The 15,295-nt window shown below is 44.6% G+C and overlaps 1 long non-coding RNA gene across 1 annotated transcript; it reads left to right on the forward strand.

Moving 5' to 3' along the window:
* Positions 1 to 326: 326 nt before the first annotated feature.
* LOC109280891 (uncharacterized) lies at positions 327 to 9,336 on the forward strand. The gene is made up of 3 exons (XR_002087350.2): positions 327 to 452; positions 7,228 to 7,362; positions 7,919 to 9,336. It is a non-coding gene; the product is annotated as an uncharacterized LOC109280891 (long non-coding RNA).
* The last annotated feature ends 5,959 nt before the right edge of the window (positions 9,337 to 15,295 follow it).

The raw sequence follows: 15,295 nt of genomic DNA on the forward strand, positions 1-15,295 counted from the left end.
TTCAATTCCAAGAAAAAGTATTTTGTGATGTGAAATGAAATCCCGCGCAGTAAACGTCTTGTTTTTATATAAGAAAATGTATGTAAGATATAGGTTACATAGTAAATAATGTGATTTTGCATTTTTAAATGAATTTGGTTGCCTTGATTTAGGTCTTAGGAGACAAGTGGCCACATCACAAAATATTAGTCACAGAAAAAGGCAACACAAAGGAAATAAGGTTTTTTAAGGTTTTTACTTTTAAAAAAAGATCACATTTCTCACACACACATATTCTTGATATCATTAACCAATCTGCAAAACATTTACCAACACTGGACTCTGTTAAGCTCTAGGTATACTCACGGTCAATGTTTGTAGCACTCAGAAGAGCTAAATTTCTCTGTGTTCTTTACTTCTAACCTTGGAGCAGATCACAGGCAAGAATTTTGGTGGGCAGGTTGCAGTTGCAGGTTAGTGCAGGTTTCAGTTAGTTAGGGTACAGACAGAAGTGCAGCTCCCTGCTGTAATGGAGAACATTTTGCAGGAAGCCTACCCAGCTGGGCGGTGCATGGAGTCTGGGGCCGGGGTGGGAATGTGGGGCCTGGGTGAGGGAGCAGGACGGACCCATGGACAGCTCATCCTGGGGGCAGTGGGAGGGCTGGTTCCCTGCTGCTGTGTAGCGGCATGTGTCCCTCAGATTTGTGTGCAGAGTGGAGCCAAATGTGGGCTGCCAGCTGTGGGCTTGGGACTCCCCTCCCTGCTGCCCTCCCCTGCAGGGCCTCCGTGGCAGACCTGGGCAGGGAGGTTTGGTGCCGCCACCAAGAGTCTCGTGCCAGCCGCACCATCATGGCTAGGTGCCCCCGCCTGCCTGGCAGCAGTGGGAGGCACAACTCCGCGCTGCTGCCAATGCTGCCAGATAGGCAGGGGGCACCTTGCCATGGTGGTGCAGCCAGTGTGGGGCTCCCAGCAGCAACCCTGAGCCTCCCTGACCTTCTGTGCCAGGTCTTGCCTGCTGGGCTGTGGAGGCCCCTGGCTCAAGGCAGCAGGGCAGAGAGTAGTGGGTAGTCCACATCTTCCCCACCCATGGGCTCTGTTCTGGCCATGCTGCCCATGGTGGCAGGGGGCGGGGTGGGGGGAGCCGGGCTTTGTGCTCTGCTCCAGCTACATCAGCCACTGCCTACCTTGGGTGGCAGCTGGGGCTCAGGTGCTGCTGGCGGGGGCAGGGGGTGGCAGGCCCTGGCTCTAGCTCCATAGTCCTGGCAGCTGGGGTCCCCCTCTGGCAGGGCTGGGGGGACCAGGGGCTGCAGGTTGTGAGTGAAAAGTACCAGCAGAGCTAGAAAGGTTGGGGGCTTTGGGTGGGGAGTGAGGGGCACTGGCAGGGTCCAGGGGACTGTGGGTGTGGAGTTAGGGGCATCGGCAGGGCGTTGTGGGTGGGGAGTGAAGGACACTGGCAGGGCTAGGGGGCTGTGGGTCTGCAGGTTGGGGGGGAGGGGGCATGCTAAAGTAATGGAGTCATGCTGAGGAAAAGGTTGGGAAGCATTACCCTAGAACAAGCTCCTTCTGCTATTTTTACCCCCTCCTATTCTGAATACAGTGACAGGCTGGGAGACAGTGTAGACACGAGTTACAGAAGACATGTTATAATCTGAACCTTCATGCAATAACAGTTCCAATTTTCACCAGATCAGACATTTTGAAGTGGCCTGCAGTCATGCATCTGTTCGGTCACAGCTCTAGACTGCTTTCTGTGGTGCTATCAGGTGAAAATTGTCACTTCCGTCTGCACCCTTAAGTGTATTCTGAAAAGACTCCTCAGTAACATGTCTTCTGTGGGCTGTATTTGGTTTTGATTACTACATTATAACCTGCTCCTGCTCTGGGAGCTTGAGGATACCTACAAATTAGAGATCTCCCTGAGGTCTCTGTTATCTCAGGTGAAATCTTTAAAGGACTTCTCTTTCAGAATCTGCTGAGCCATTTTCCTCTGCAGCTCTGATAAATGGATAAGGTGGTTAGGTACAGACATCCAAAAAGCCCAAGGTATAATTGATCTAAGTTAAGCAATTTTCTGTAAGTGGTGTAGTTTAGATTGGTAGCGAACAGAACACACATTTGTACTTGGATGGGGTGGGGGGCAAATCTTAGACTGGGTTCTGCCATTTTTAAACCAGTCTGTGAGTGCTGAAGCTTTGTTCTGTTATGGGTATAGACTGGTTTTCGATCACTTATACCAGTGAAAGTGTAACATCTGTACTTGGCCTTTACCTGTTTAGTTCTTGGTAATACCATCTTTGACTTGGTGCTCATGTCAACTTATAAAGAGTTTAATTTGGTTTGTAGAGACCAGAATTTCAGATTTAATCAGCTATCAACCTCCCAGCGCAATTTCTCCTTTCATAATGTCATGGTTTCCTGGGGCATTCACAATTCATCTGATAAGATAGTACCTTAGGAGGTTTAGTTTTCTTTTTTATGTCCTAATCCTCACTGAGTAAGAGCATTTGGCTGTTTAACTTTCATTGGCTGGGCCCACACAAGCCAGACTATTACTTCTAGCAGATTTCCTTTTGAGAAAATGCCATTCCTGCTTGCCAATTTTAAATAAGCAAAAGTTGCCTGAATTATAATTTTTGATAAAATCTGCAATGAAGGAAACGCTCATAGATTCATAGATTCATAGATGTTAGGATCGGAAGGGACCTCAATAGATCATCGAGTCTGACCCCCTGCATAGGCAGGAAAGAGTGCTGGGTCTAGATGACCACAGCTAGGTGCTCATCTAACCTCCTCTTGAAGACCCCCAGGGTAGGGGAGAGCACCACCTCCCTTGGGAGCCCGTTCCAGACCTTGGCCACTCGAACTGTGAAGAAGTTCTTCCTAATGTCCAGTCTAAATCTGCTCTCTGCTAGCTTGTGGCCATTATTTCTTGTAACCCCCGGGGGCGCCTTGGTGAATAAATACTCACCAATTCCCTTCTGTGCCCCTGTGATGAACTTAAAGGCAGCCACAAGGTCGCCTCTCAACCTTCTCTTGCGGAGGCTGAAAAGGTCCAGTTTCTCTAGTCTCTCCTCGTAGGGCTTGGTCTGCAGGCCCTTAACCATACGAGTTGCCCTTCTCTGGACCCTCTCCAGGTTATCCGCATCCCTCTTGAATTGTGGCGCCCAGAATTGCACGCAGTACTCCAACTGCGGTCTGACCAGTGCCCGATAGAGGGGAAGTATCACCTCCTTGGACCTATTTGTCATGCATCTGCTGATGCACGATAAAGTGCCATTGGCTTTTCTGATGGCTTCGTCACACTGCCGACTCATGTTCATCTTGGAGTCCACTAGGACTCCAAGATCCCTTTCCACCTCTGTGCCACCCAGCAGGTCATTCCCTAGGCTGTAGGTGTGCTGGACATTTTTCCTCCCTAGGTGCAGCACTTTGCATTTCTCCTTGTTGAACTGTATTCTGTTGTTTTCTGCCCACTTGTCCAACCTGTCCAGATCTGCTTGCAGCTGTTCCCTGCCCTCTGGTGTGTCCACATCTCCCCATAGCTTTGTGTCATCTGCAAACTTGGACAGAGTACATTTCACTCCCTCGTCCAAGTCACTGATGAAGACATTAAAGAGTATCGGTCCAAGGACCGAGCCCTGCGGGACCCCACTGCCCACACCCTTCCAGGTCGAGACCGACCCATCCACCACGACTCTCTGAGTGCGATCCTCCAGCCAATTTGCCACCCACCGGACTGTGTAGTCATCCAAGTCACAGCCTCTTAACTTGTTCACCAGTATGGGGTGGGATACCGTATCGAAGGCCTTCCTGAAGTCTAAGTATACGACATCCACCCCTCCTCCTGTGTCCAGGCGTTTCGTAACCTGGTCATAAAAAGAAACTAGATTGGTCAGGCACGATCTGCCTGCCGTGAACCTGTGCTGGTTTCCCCTCAGCATAATTTGTCCTGCCGGGCTCTCGCAAATGTGAGCCTTGATAATTTTTTCAAAGACTTTGCCAAGGATGGAGGTGAGACTGACTCACTTTGTAGAGTCAATGATGTTAGGGGTTAGTACCCTAAATTGAACCAGTGGAACCAGCTGCCTTCTCAGTGGCATGCTAACTAATGATCAGATACTCTAGTCTGGGTAGACTGAGCCATACAGGAGCAATCAATTGGCTTAATTAAAACTGGTCTTCCAATTCAAGTCCTTTGTAAAGGACTTGAACTCATTATACCACTTTAAAATCATGCATATCTATTTGCAGTAACACTTCAAGTTTCTAAGGCATCTGCTTGGGGAGTGATTATTTACCCATTGACTTGAGCCCATGCACACCGGTACCCAGTGTCCCATAGGCCTTGAGCTATTATTGAGGAAACACCCCAACATGCATCTCTTTCCAGTCAAGTCAGCTAATTTGTTTTACTGCCTGGCTGTTTAATGGCAAATGTAAGTTACTCCCAGTAAACCTGGTACCATTCTCTCAACTTGGTCTCCCTTCAAGACATAGGCAACTGGTGCCACCTTAGTTGGGGGGGCACATACCCCCACTGCGACCAGTCCTGCTGACTGGAGTGGGTCCCCCTTCAGCTGATCCTGCAATGTCTGATCACTGTGGCTGATTGTGGCAGCCTCTTCTAGGAGTGCCTGCAGCTGGAGCGATTGGCTGACGCTTACAGGGGGGGCACCGGCACTCTTAGGGAGTACACATGCACCCCCATGCACCCTCTATGCATCACCACTGCTGCAAGACAAGGTGTTAGTTCTTTTCTCCCATGTCTGAGGACTTGCCTTGCCCAATAAAATCATATGTGCATTTCGACTTTCAGGTAGAAAAAATGTACTTGTTAGCAAAGAAAAATCCAGAAACAGCAACCACAGTCAGCTTCTTGTAAGGCAAAGAATACTGTTGGTCTCAGATCAAGGGCTCAGACAAAGAAATGCCTTTGGCTCTTGTTGCTACTCTTGATATCTGCAGAAAGTTCAGTTGCATCTTTCCCCTGTTGCTTCTCAGCTATGGCAAGCTCAGAACAATTTTCATCTCCAGCTAACTCTTAAGGCTCACTCCTGCTCCAGTTAATACTTCCATGAGCCAGTCTGCCTCATCTAGATACCACTCTCGGTTTGATAAATTCAACATAGCTTACTATCTCTTGTGGGGAGTTGCTTATCTGTCCTGTCACTTTGAAGTCTTTCTTTGAGAGTGGTTTTACTTTCTGGAGTGGAGGTCATAGATTTTGCACACAAGTTTGACTTCCAAGTTATTTTCTCCTTTCCTGAAATTGTAGTTCAAGGAAGATAACTTTGAGTTCCAAATTGTCTGTCACTATCCAGCATGCTTTGCTTTTGCCTGGAGGTATAGAATCTTATCTTCTAACTCCAGCAATGTACACAAGTCCTTATCCTCTACCTCTTCCTGCTCTAGTGAAGTGGTTAATTAAATATCTGATTAAAGCAAAACATTTTTTGCTGCAATTTTCCTACAGATTACTACAGAAATGCATAGCATGCTACAGATACCTTTTAATTCTCCACCTTTAGCTGAGTTTTTGAAATACTCCTATAACCACATGAATGTTTTCTCTTCCAGCTAAAGTGCTCTAAAACAAATATATCTGTTCTGACACCTTTTTCCTAGGAAAGTCTAGATTAGCACCTAGGCTGGTTTGTTTCTTGCAGAGGCTAGACAAGTGCAGTTCAGGTACTTTCCTGCCAGCCTCACTCTTGCCAGCATAACTGTTCACTCTGCTCATATCTCACATCTCTTTCATTTATCCTGTCTATCTAACCTATTGTAAGGTCTTTGGGACTAGGGCTGTGCGAAGCTTCGGTCCCTGATTCAATTTGGTGGAAATTCGGCCCGATTTGGTGGCTGAATCTCTGAATCCGAATCGAATCAGGAAACCCTTTAATCTCTTCAAATTGAATCGGAACCCTCTGAATCAATTCAGAGAGGTTCAGAAAGATTCGGAGATTCGGACATAGACATAGCTTTAAATGTTTTTTTCAATATACCTCTAGGTACCAGGCAACTCGTGAATGCTGTGATGCTGGAGTGAATGGAGTGTCCCACAGAAGCATGGGGGGGAGTGGGGGTCCCCAGTGCACTCGGCAGCAGACTCAGAAGTGGACCAGAAACACTTCCAATCCACTTCTGGGTCTGCCAGAGAGTGCACTGGGGGGCCCCCCTGTGCCCCCCTGGCTCAGCAAGCCTTTTGGGTCTGAGGGGGCACCCAGGGTCTCACCGCAACTGACTGCTGAGCTGGGGGGGTGTGGGGGGCCCCCCAGCATGCTCCCCAGTGGACCCAGAAGTGGATCCGAAGTACTTCCAGTTCACTTCCAGGTTCGCCGCCAAGCATGTACAGGGGCCCCCCTGTGCTCCTATGGGATGCTCCATCTGCTCCAGCATCGCAGCATTCACAAGCCATGCCTGGTACCTCAAGGAATGTAGAAAAAACATTTAAAGATGTGTCTATGGCCGAATCGCTGATTGTCTGAATCAGGATCGAATCTTCAGATTTGGATTCAGCCGAATCGAATTGGAGACAGTGATCCAAATCAACAAATTGAATAACTGTCCCCAATTCGGGCCAAATCCAAATCAAATAGGGCCTGTTTCGCACACCCCTATTTAGGACAGAGGCCATCTCCTACTTTGTACCGTGCCAAGCACATTCTTAGTGGGAGTGTCTACATGAGATGCTAAATGAGCAGTAGCTTAATATTACTGTGCAGTAGGGTATCAGTAGTAATAAGCTACTGTGCAGTAGCATCACTAAAAAGCCGTGCACTGGTGCTACTGAACAGTAGTGCTGGTTACTGTGCACTGATTTAGTACTTGGTTATACAAATACTAAATTTAATGTGCCATAACTATGGTGCATTAATGAACATGTAGACATGCCCAGTTGGTCTTCAGGCACTACAATAAGAAACATGCTTAATTACTATTATTATTTATCTCTGTCTTTATTAATCATGTACCTAATTTGTACAAGCAACCACAAAAATAATGCTTATAGTTTCAGCTATTTGCAAACTGATTTGTGCCTGCAATATTGATGAACATGCATAGATATGAATTGCACAAAGGTTTGATTTTCTAAGTTACTGGGAATATAAATATCAATTTCACAATCAAACTGCCTCTCAGCAGTGTTGAAACCTAAGGCAATATTTATTTTTAACCGCCCAATTACATTTAGCAGTTGATAGTTCTTGCAACCCCCTTTGAATGGTTTTCCCTTTTTTATTTCCTTAGAATGCAGGTTGCGCCAGCAAAATCTTTGAAGGGTTAACATCTCTGGAAACTCAGGTCACCGAGGAAAAATACAAGGTTTTTTTTCAAAATGCTAAAGCACTGAATAAATTGCTCCCACAAAACATGGAAACAAAGGTAGGATTTTTCTTCTAAGCTTTCTATGTTCATTTTCTCAGAGATCAAATGCTTCTCAAAGGCAACTGAGTTTAGTACACAAAGGAGGAACTTCTGGGTTGATTTTTTATGCAGAATACCCAATTTGTTACAGTGTGGACTGTTGCTTAAAATCTAATAGTATATTTTGACTTTGCATGGTGACCCTTGTGTCTTGGAAAGCCACTTAGCACCTTGTGTTTCTAGCTTCAGTTGACTTTGTTATTTTAGTTATTTTTAGCATAGTTGTTTTTGTTTTATCTCTTATTATTGAAAGAGCAATATTATTCAGGAATTTAATTTATTTTTTCCTGCAATGCTGACCGTGTGCATGTGTGCATGTGCTTGTGTATGTATGTGTGCATGCATGTCTCTCCCTCTCTCTGTTTGCAAATAGGTAAAAAAATGGAAATCTATAATCAAGTATTTAATTAGATCATGACAGAGGTACCTGTAAAGATTAAGGAATGTTTGTACAGTATATTCAAGATACAAAGTATATATTGAGTAATTTCCAAACTTTTGGCTTATTTTGCAGACAACTTGTGATACAGAAGGAATGAATGCAAGGAAGTTCTTAGAAAAAGTGAAATATTTCCTTCTTTCCCTCCAAATGGAACAGCAGAGTTAACACAAAGTTTACATTTCTTCTAGTGTTATAATTCCCCACTTCCAGGTTTCAAAGTGCCAAGAATGTTATTTGTGTTTCCAAATGGAAGTTTAAATTCTGTACAAACAGAGGTTCCGGTTATGTGTACAATTGTTAGCTCTAAATCATTTGTTTTATCTCCTGTAATGTGTCAGACCAATCCTTGGTGTAACTCTAGTTTTAGCAGTTACACCAAGGATGAATTTAGAGACATACAAGCAAAGGAAATATATTTATATTCCACACTAGTTATTGCAGACACATTTATGACTTCACATTTCATGAACCATATTACAAAATTCAAATGAAAACATGTAATAATGATATGTGGTATGACTATATTTCCTTTGCCTTTTAATCTTGTGAAGATTAGTTATCTGGGGATATAGGTCCACAAGGGACTGAATATACTTCGGGGTTATGGAATGGAATACCCATAGATTCAAGTGTAAGGTCAAAGTTGTGCTAGATACATTTGCTGGTTTTGCAGTATTTGGTGGGGATGTACTTTTCCATTTTTTTTCTTTTTTTGGAACTTATTTATACTGACAATACCTCTGTTATAGCTCTATACCGAGAATAGCCTGTTATGCCAGAACAGAAGTGCCTTTTCTGGTATAATTTATTGTGCTCGGGGAACTGGTTTTAGTTACACCAGCAACAGCACCTTTTCCAATATAAGATAGTGGGAGAGTTTACTATCAAAAGTCATATAATAGGCTTGAACTTAACAACCGTTTTGAAATCCACCAAGGATAACTGTCAGAAGTAACTTTCACCTAATATTTCAACTATGCGTTTTCTCTGAAAGGAACTCATTATACACTGGTTATCAGCAAGGGATGCAAGTGGTAGTAGTGACATACTATTGACACAAGCATTACTTATCCAGGTTCAGTGCCTATTGAAGAAGACCTGGCTACACAAAACGCGCAGGCAGAAGTGACCATTTTTGCCTGATCTGGCCACAGAAAGCTGTCTACAGCCATGTCTAAACACAAGTGCATGGCTGTAGACTGCTTCAAAATGGCCAGTCACATGAAAATCTGAACTCTCATTGCATGAGGGTTAAGATTAAGATGTTTCAAGATAGAGTGTCTTCTGTAACTTGTGTCTGTGCTGCCTCCCAGCCTGTCACTGTTTTCAGACTGGGAGGGGGGAAAGGGAGTGGAGGGAGTTCAGTCTGGGGTTTTTTCAGCCCCTGCTGGAGGGTAAGGCAGCTATATTGGAGTCCACCTGAGGTGGGGGGTCTCCAATTCACCCACCCTACCCTCCAGTGCCATCCAGGGAACACCTAGAACAGTGGTTCCCAAAGTTTGGGTGGCGACAGCAGGTGGGGTCACAGGGGTGGGGGGGCTGTGGGTTGAGAGTGAGGGGCCATGCTGAGGAAATGAGGCCATAAATGGGGTCATGCTGAGGAAAATTTTGGGAAGCACTGCCCTAGAACAAGCTCCCTTTGCTCCCTTTTTCCCCTCCCATTCTGAAATGTGGGCTGGCAGGAAGGAGGGACTATTGCTTGGGGAAACCAGACGCAGGCTGCAGCCAGCAGCTAGATCCCCCTAGAACCAACAGTGAACTTCTGTTTGGTCCGGGGGATCGTTGTAACTCAGAACACTTCTTGCAAAGCATTCTCAGCTACAGTGGGGAGCTGCACTTCTGCCTGCACCCCAAGTGTTGCAGGCAGTGAAACGGCATTATCAATGAGGAATATGCCAGTATGTCACATGCTATCTTAGAGAATTCACCAACTCTTCCCCACTGACAAGACTGACCTCTGTGCTCAACCACAGAAGTGGCCTTCCAAGAAAGGAATAAGTGCAGAGGGCCAATAGGATGGGAATCTTACTTTTCACTAGAGGCCTTCAGTCTGCTAGGGTCTAAGTCCAACAAATCTTAGCACTAATAACCAAATCTTTAAAGTCTTTACCTACTTAATTCTATTTAAACCAGTAGGAATTAGGTCCTTAAACATCATCCATCTGGATATAAACCACTTACAGAATTAACATATTTTCATAATATAATAGATAATAATAGGTAAAAAAATATTTAGCATGTGCACAATAGTCTCATTTTATGAGGTTAACTTAGGATATATTTAATGAACATGTTTTTGAGACTGCTCTGTGACAGGGTGCATCTACACAAGATGTTTACTGTGGAGTAAACTAATTAGCTCTGCAGTAAATGACATACCTCTACATGTGCACCCCTATTAGACTTGAGTAAACTAATTAACTCCACAGCAGGATAGCACTTGTAAATGCAAGTACTATCCTGTTACGGAGCTTTTTACTCTGCAGCAGTCCACGTGTAGATGCCGTTTTGGCTGGTAGGGGAATGAGGGTGTGTCAGTGCAGGGGCTGCCTGCTGGCTAGCCCCACACTTGGAGTACCCTTGTGCCCCAGCCAGCCACTCTGCAGCATGTCGAGCAAACAGGCAGCAGCCCCAGGCTGGCAGGCTAAACCCAGAGCCCCATGCTAGCTGGGGCTGCTGCAACTTGGCTCAATGTGCAGCGGTCCTGGGTGCACATTCAAACAGAGCACCCAGGAGCAATAACTCCAGAGCAATAAGCAGTGAGAATATGCTCAGGCATGCAAGGATGAAATCAAGAAAGCCAAAGCACAATTGGAGTTGCAGCTGGCAAGGGATGTGACCGGTAACAAGAAGGGTTTTTACAAGTATGTCAGTAACAAGAGGAAGGTCAGGGAAAGTATGGGCTCCTTAATGAATGGGGGAGGCAACCTAGAGGCAATGAGGAAAAGGCTGAAGTACTCAATGCCATTTTTACCTCAGTCTTCAGGCAAAGTCAGCTCCCAGACTATTGCACCAGGCAGCAAGAGTTTAGAGAGAAGGTGAGCAGCACTCAGTGGTAAAAGAACATGTTAGGGACTATTTAGAAAGTCTGGACAAGTCTATGGGGTCAGATGCAATGCACCTGGGGGTGCTGAGGGAGTAGGGTGATGTGATTCCAGAGCCACTGACCATTACCTTTGAAAATTCATGGCGATCAGGGGAGGTCCCAGATGATGGATAAGGGCAAATATAATGCCCGTCTTTAAGAAAGGGAAGGAGGAGGACCCAGGGAACTACAGACCAGTCAGTCACACCTCAGTCCCTGGAAAAATCATGGAGCAGGTCCTCAAGGAATCCATTTCTAAGCACTTGGAGAAGAAAATGATCAAGAACAGTCAGCATGGATTCACCAAGGGCAAGTCATGCCTGACCAACCTGATTGCCTTCTATGATGAGATGACTGGCTCTATGGATGTGGGGAAAGCAGTGGACATAATATACCTTGACTTTAGCAAGGCTTTTGATACTGTCTCTCACATCGTTCTTGCAAGCAAGCTAAGGAAGTATGGTTTGGATGAATGGACTGTAAGGTGGATAGAAAGCTGGTTGGATTGTTGGGCTCAATGGGTGATCAGTGGCTCAAGGTCTAGCTGGCAACTGATACCAAGAGGAGTGCCCCAGGGGTCAGTCCTGGGATAGGTTTGGTTCAATATTTTCATCAACAACCTGGAAGATGGGATGGATTGCACCCTAAGGAAGTTAGTGAATAACATCAAGTTGGTGGGAGTAGTGTATATGCTGGAGGGTAGGACTAGGATTCAGGGTGACAGATAGGAGGATTGGAATGAAGCCTCATGAGGTTCTGCAAGAACAAGTGCATAGTCCAGCACTTAGAACGGAACAATCCCATGCACTAGTACAGCCTGGGGACTGACTGGCTAAGCAACAGTTTTGCAGAAAAGGACCTGGAGGTTACAGAGGACGATAAGACGAACATGACTCAACAGTGTGCCTTTGTTGCCAAGAAGGCTAATGGCATACTGGCCTGCATTACAGGTTGAGGGAAGCAATTATTCTCCTCTATTCTGTACTGGTGAGGCTATATCTGGAGAACTGTGTCCAGTTTTGGGCCCCCCATCTTAGAAAGGGTGTGGAACCAGTTAGAGAGAGTCCAGGGGAGGGCAATGCAAATGGTTTGGGGGCTAGAGCCCATGAATTGTGAGAAGAGGCTGAGGGAACTGGGATTATTTATTTAGTCTGCAGAAGAGAAGATTGAGGAGGGATTGAATAGCAGCTTTCAACTACCTGAAGGGTGGTTTGAAAGAGGATGGAGATAGACTGTTCTCAGTGGTGGCGGATGACAGAACAACAAGCAATGGTCTCAAGTTGTAGGAAGGGAAGTTTAGGTTGGATATTAGAAAAAAAATTCTCACTAGGAGGGTGGCAAAGCACTGGAATGGGTTACCTAGAAGTAGTGGAATCACCATCCTTGGAGGTTTTTAATGCCTGTCTCAACAAAGCCCTGGATGGAACGATCTAGTTGGGGCTGGTCCTGCTTTGAGCAGGGGGTTGGACTAGATGACCTCCTGAGGTCCCTTCCAACCCTAATTTCCTATGAGTCTATGATTAATTGCACATATAGATGCACCCAGACACACACACACACACACACACACACACACACACACACACACACACACACAGATTTGTATTTTATAAAAAATATTTATTTTGTATTTTGCTATTTTTAATAAAGAGTATAAATGTGTATTTTTTACAATCAATATTTTTGCTCTATGCAGTTTCTACAATGTCTAAGTCAAAGGAATTGCAAAACTATATATTGGTTTTTCCTCTTAGTTTTTGTTCTTGAGGTGCATGACCTAAGGGATTGCTAGAGCTAGTTCTAGGGAAGCAGAAATTAAGCAGCTGGTCATAACAGGGTATATGAGAACTCAGGGCATTATGGTGCATGCCTCGAGTTCATCGGAAGGTACAAGGCCAACTGTCTTCAGACCCTAGAAGCTAGCGCCCAGAACTGCATGGTAGCAGAGCCTCTAAAGAAATGAGTGAGGGTCCATGAAGAGCTGGGTAGTCAAATGACACTAGGCCTTCCTTGTTTCCACCAGTTAACAAGGAAGGAAGTTAAGTTCCATGACAATCCCACTGTGAGACGGTTACATTGTAAGTACTCTTGCAGTAGTTAAAAGTTAGCAGCAGTTTTTAAACATCCAGCCTCAAGCTCCAGACCTGCCAATGATTTATGAGGGGTTTTTTCCATACAAATTCTCCCATGTAGCTTTGAACAACAGCAGGTGCAGGCCTGCTGTGGAAGGACAAGAATGTATAAACTTATCATTTATTTCCATTAAAAATATTCTCACAGCCTAAGGCTGGAGGCTGCAACTTTGTAAACAAACTTTGCTGGAAATATTTTCACTTAGTTCCTGAGAACTGTGCTGAGTCTGTTGATATTGTGTGTGTCCAACCCACACAATCAGAAGTAAGTGATGTTGGGATGTTCACGTTGCTCCACAATGTTCTCATATTGGGAAAAATTTGGAAAAGCTATGTCATATTGCTCAATTCAGCCAATACCAAAGGTAAAACGGTTGGAGTATTTCAATAGGATCTAGATGTGAGATCCAGCACAAACAACTCAGCAGTAAACAGAAAGGAGTTGAATTCCCCCAATAGAGAATGGGAACAGATGCTTAATGCGGTGTCTCTAAGAGCAACTTTTCTGCCACGAAGCAATGGTATACTGTAGAGACATACAAAATGGGCTTTTCAGACAATGGGGAAAATATAGTTAATGTATGGCAAAATGCCTTCAAAAAGTTTCTTACATAACTCCATCCAGAGTGTGAAATTGCTGTGATTTAGTGTGTAGCTGTGACATTCCCCCCTCATCCCCTTGCCCCACAAAAAAGCCATGGGAAAGGCCCTTAGGAACAAAGCCGTAGGCAATCAGGGCCTAGTTAAAAATATATATAATTCTACATTAAAAAAACTTGAGTCCAATTTATGTCTGCACTTAGTGTGAATGGGCATACAAGCTAGATTCATGTGCGTAGAAATGGCAACCTTAAAAGAAAGCTGCAGTATTTTTGATAAGGTGACATTAGTAACTTGGGGAATGAAGAGTCAGTCCCTCTCAAGTCGTTCAGGGGGCATCATCTTGGTGCTGAACAATTCTGCAGGAACCTCACATACCACCTTGCTACCAAAATGATTACTGCGCATGCACAACCACTACTGTCACTACTAAGTAGAAAGCTGCATCTGCAAACCAGGACGGCCCACATTTTGGCATTCTGTCACCAATAAGATGGACTCCTGTCTCGCATCAGAAGTCAGTTTGTGGACAAAGGAGCCAAATCTCTTGTAGATCCAGTGACTGTGTCCGGAGAGCTGCAAATTAGCAGCCCAGAACTGTAGGCCCATGGAGGAGTATGTCTTCTGGGCAAATAAATCAATTTCTTCGGTTCCTTGTCATTTCTCTTTCCTTGACATCATTACCAGATGATGATAACACTAGGCAGGTATAAAAATACCCTTCTCCCTTGGGTTGCAGTATCTCTTCTCCAACTTATGGAAGATGAAATTTGCCTAACCAGTTCAGCAGTGTCCAGTGTTGTCTCGTTTATACTTAATGCAACCTTTGCTGCAAAAAACGACTGCTGCAGAGATCTATTTCAAAACTTTTTTCTGAGGAAAGGCCCAGAAATTGCCTTTGCCCTTTACCTCTTTCAATGAGGTTTTCTTATTCAGGTCACCCAGGTTGATGCAGGTATTGTGTGTGATAACAAGTTGCTGTTCATGCTTTTAATACCCTGAAAGATACTTTGGGAAGGGTGAGGGGAAGGATCTGGGATCTTTGGTCCGATGCTGGGTGCAGTGGTTTTCCCAGGATGCAGCCTAGAATCCTTGTCATAAAATCATAGAAAATGAGGGTTGGAAGGGACTTCAGGAGGTCATCTAGTCCAACCCCCTGCTCAAGGCAGGACCATCTCCAACTAGATCATCCCAGATAAGGCTTTGTCCTGTCAGGTCTTAAAAACCTCCAAGGATGCAGATTCCACAACCTCTTAAGGTAACCACTTCATGTGCTTCACCATCCTCCTCATAGGAACTAGATAGATAGATATCTGCATGTGCACACACACAGATATCTATCTATCTATCTATCTATCTATCTATCTATCTATCTATCTATCTATCTATCTATCTATCTATCTATCTATCTATCTATCTATCTATCTATCTATCTATCTATCTCTGCATGTGCACACACACAGATATCTATCTAGATAGATAGATATCTGCATGTGCACACACACAGATATATATATCTATATAGATAGATAAATAGATATCTGCATGTGCACACACACAGATATATATATCTATATAGATGGATAGATATCTGCATGTGCACACACACAGATAAATATATCTATAGATAGA

The sequence above is a fragment of the Alligator mississippiensis genome, chromosome 9 (genome assembly GCF_030867095.1).
Source record: "Alligator mississippiensis isolate rAllMis1 chromosome 9, rAllMis1, whole genome shotgun sequence".
NCBI lineage: Eukaryota > Metazoa > Chordata > Crocodylia > Alligatoridae > Alligator > Alligator mississippiensis.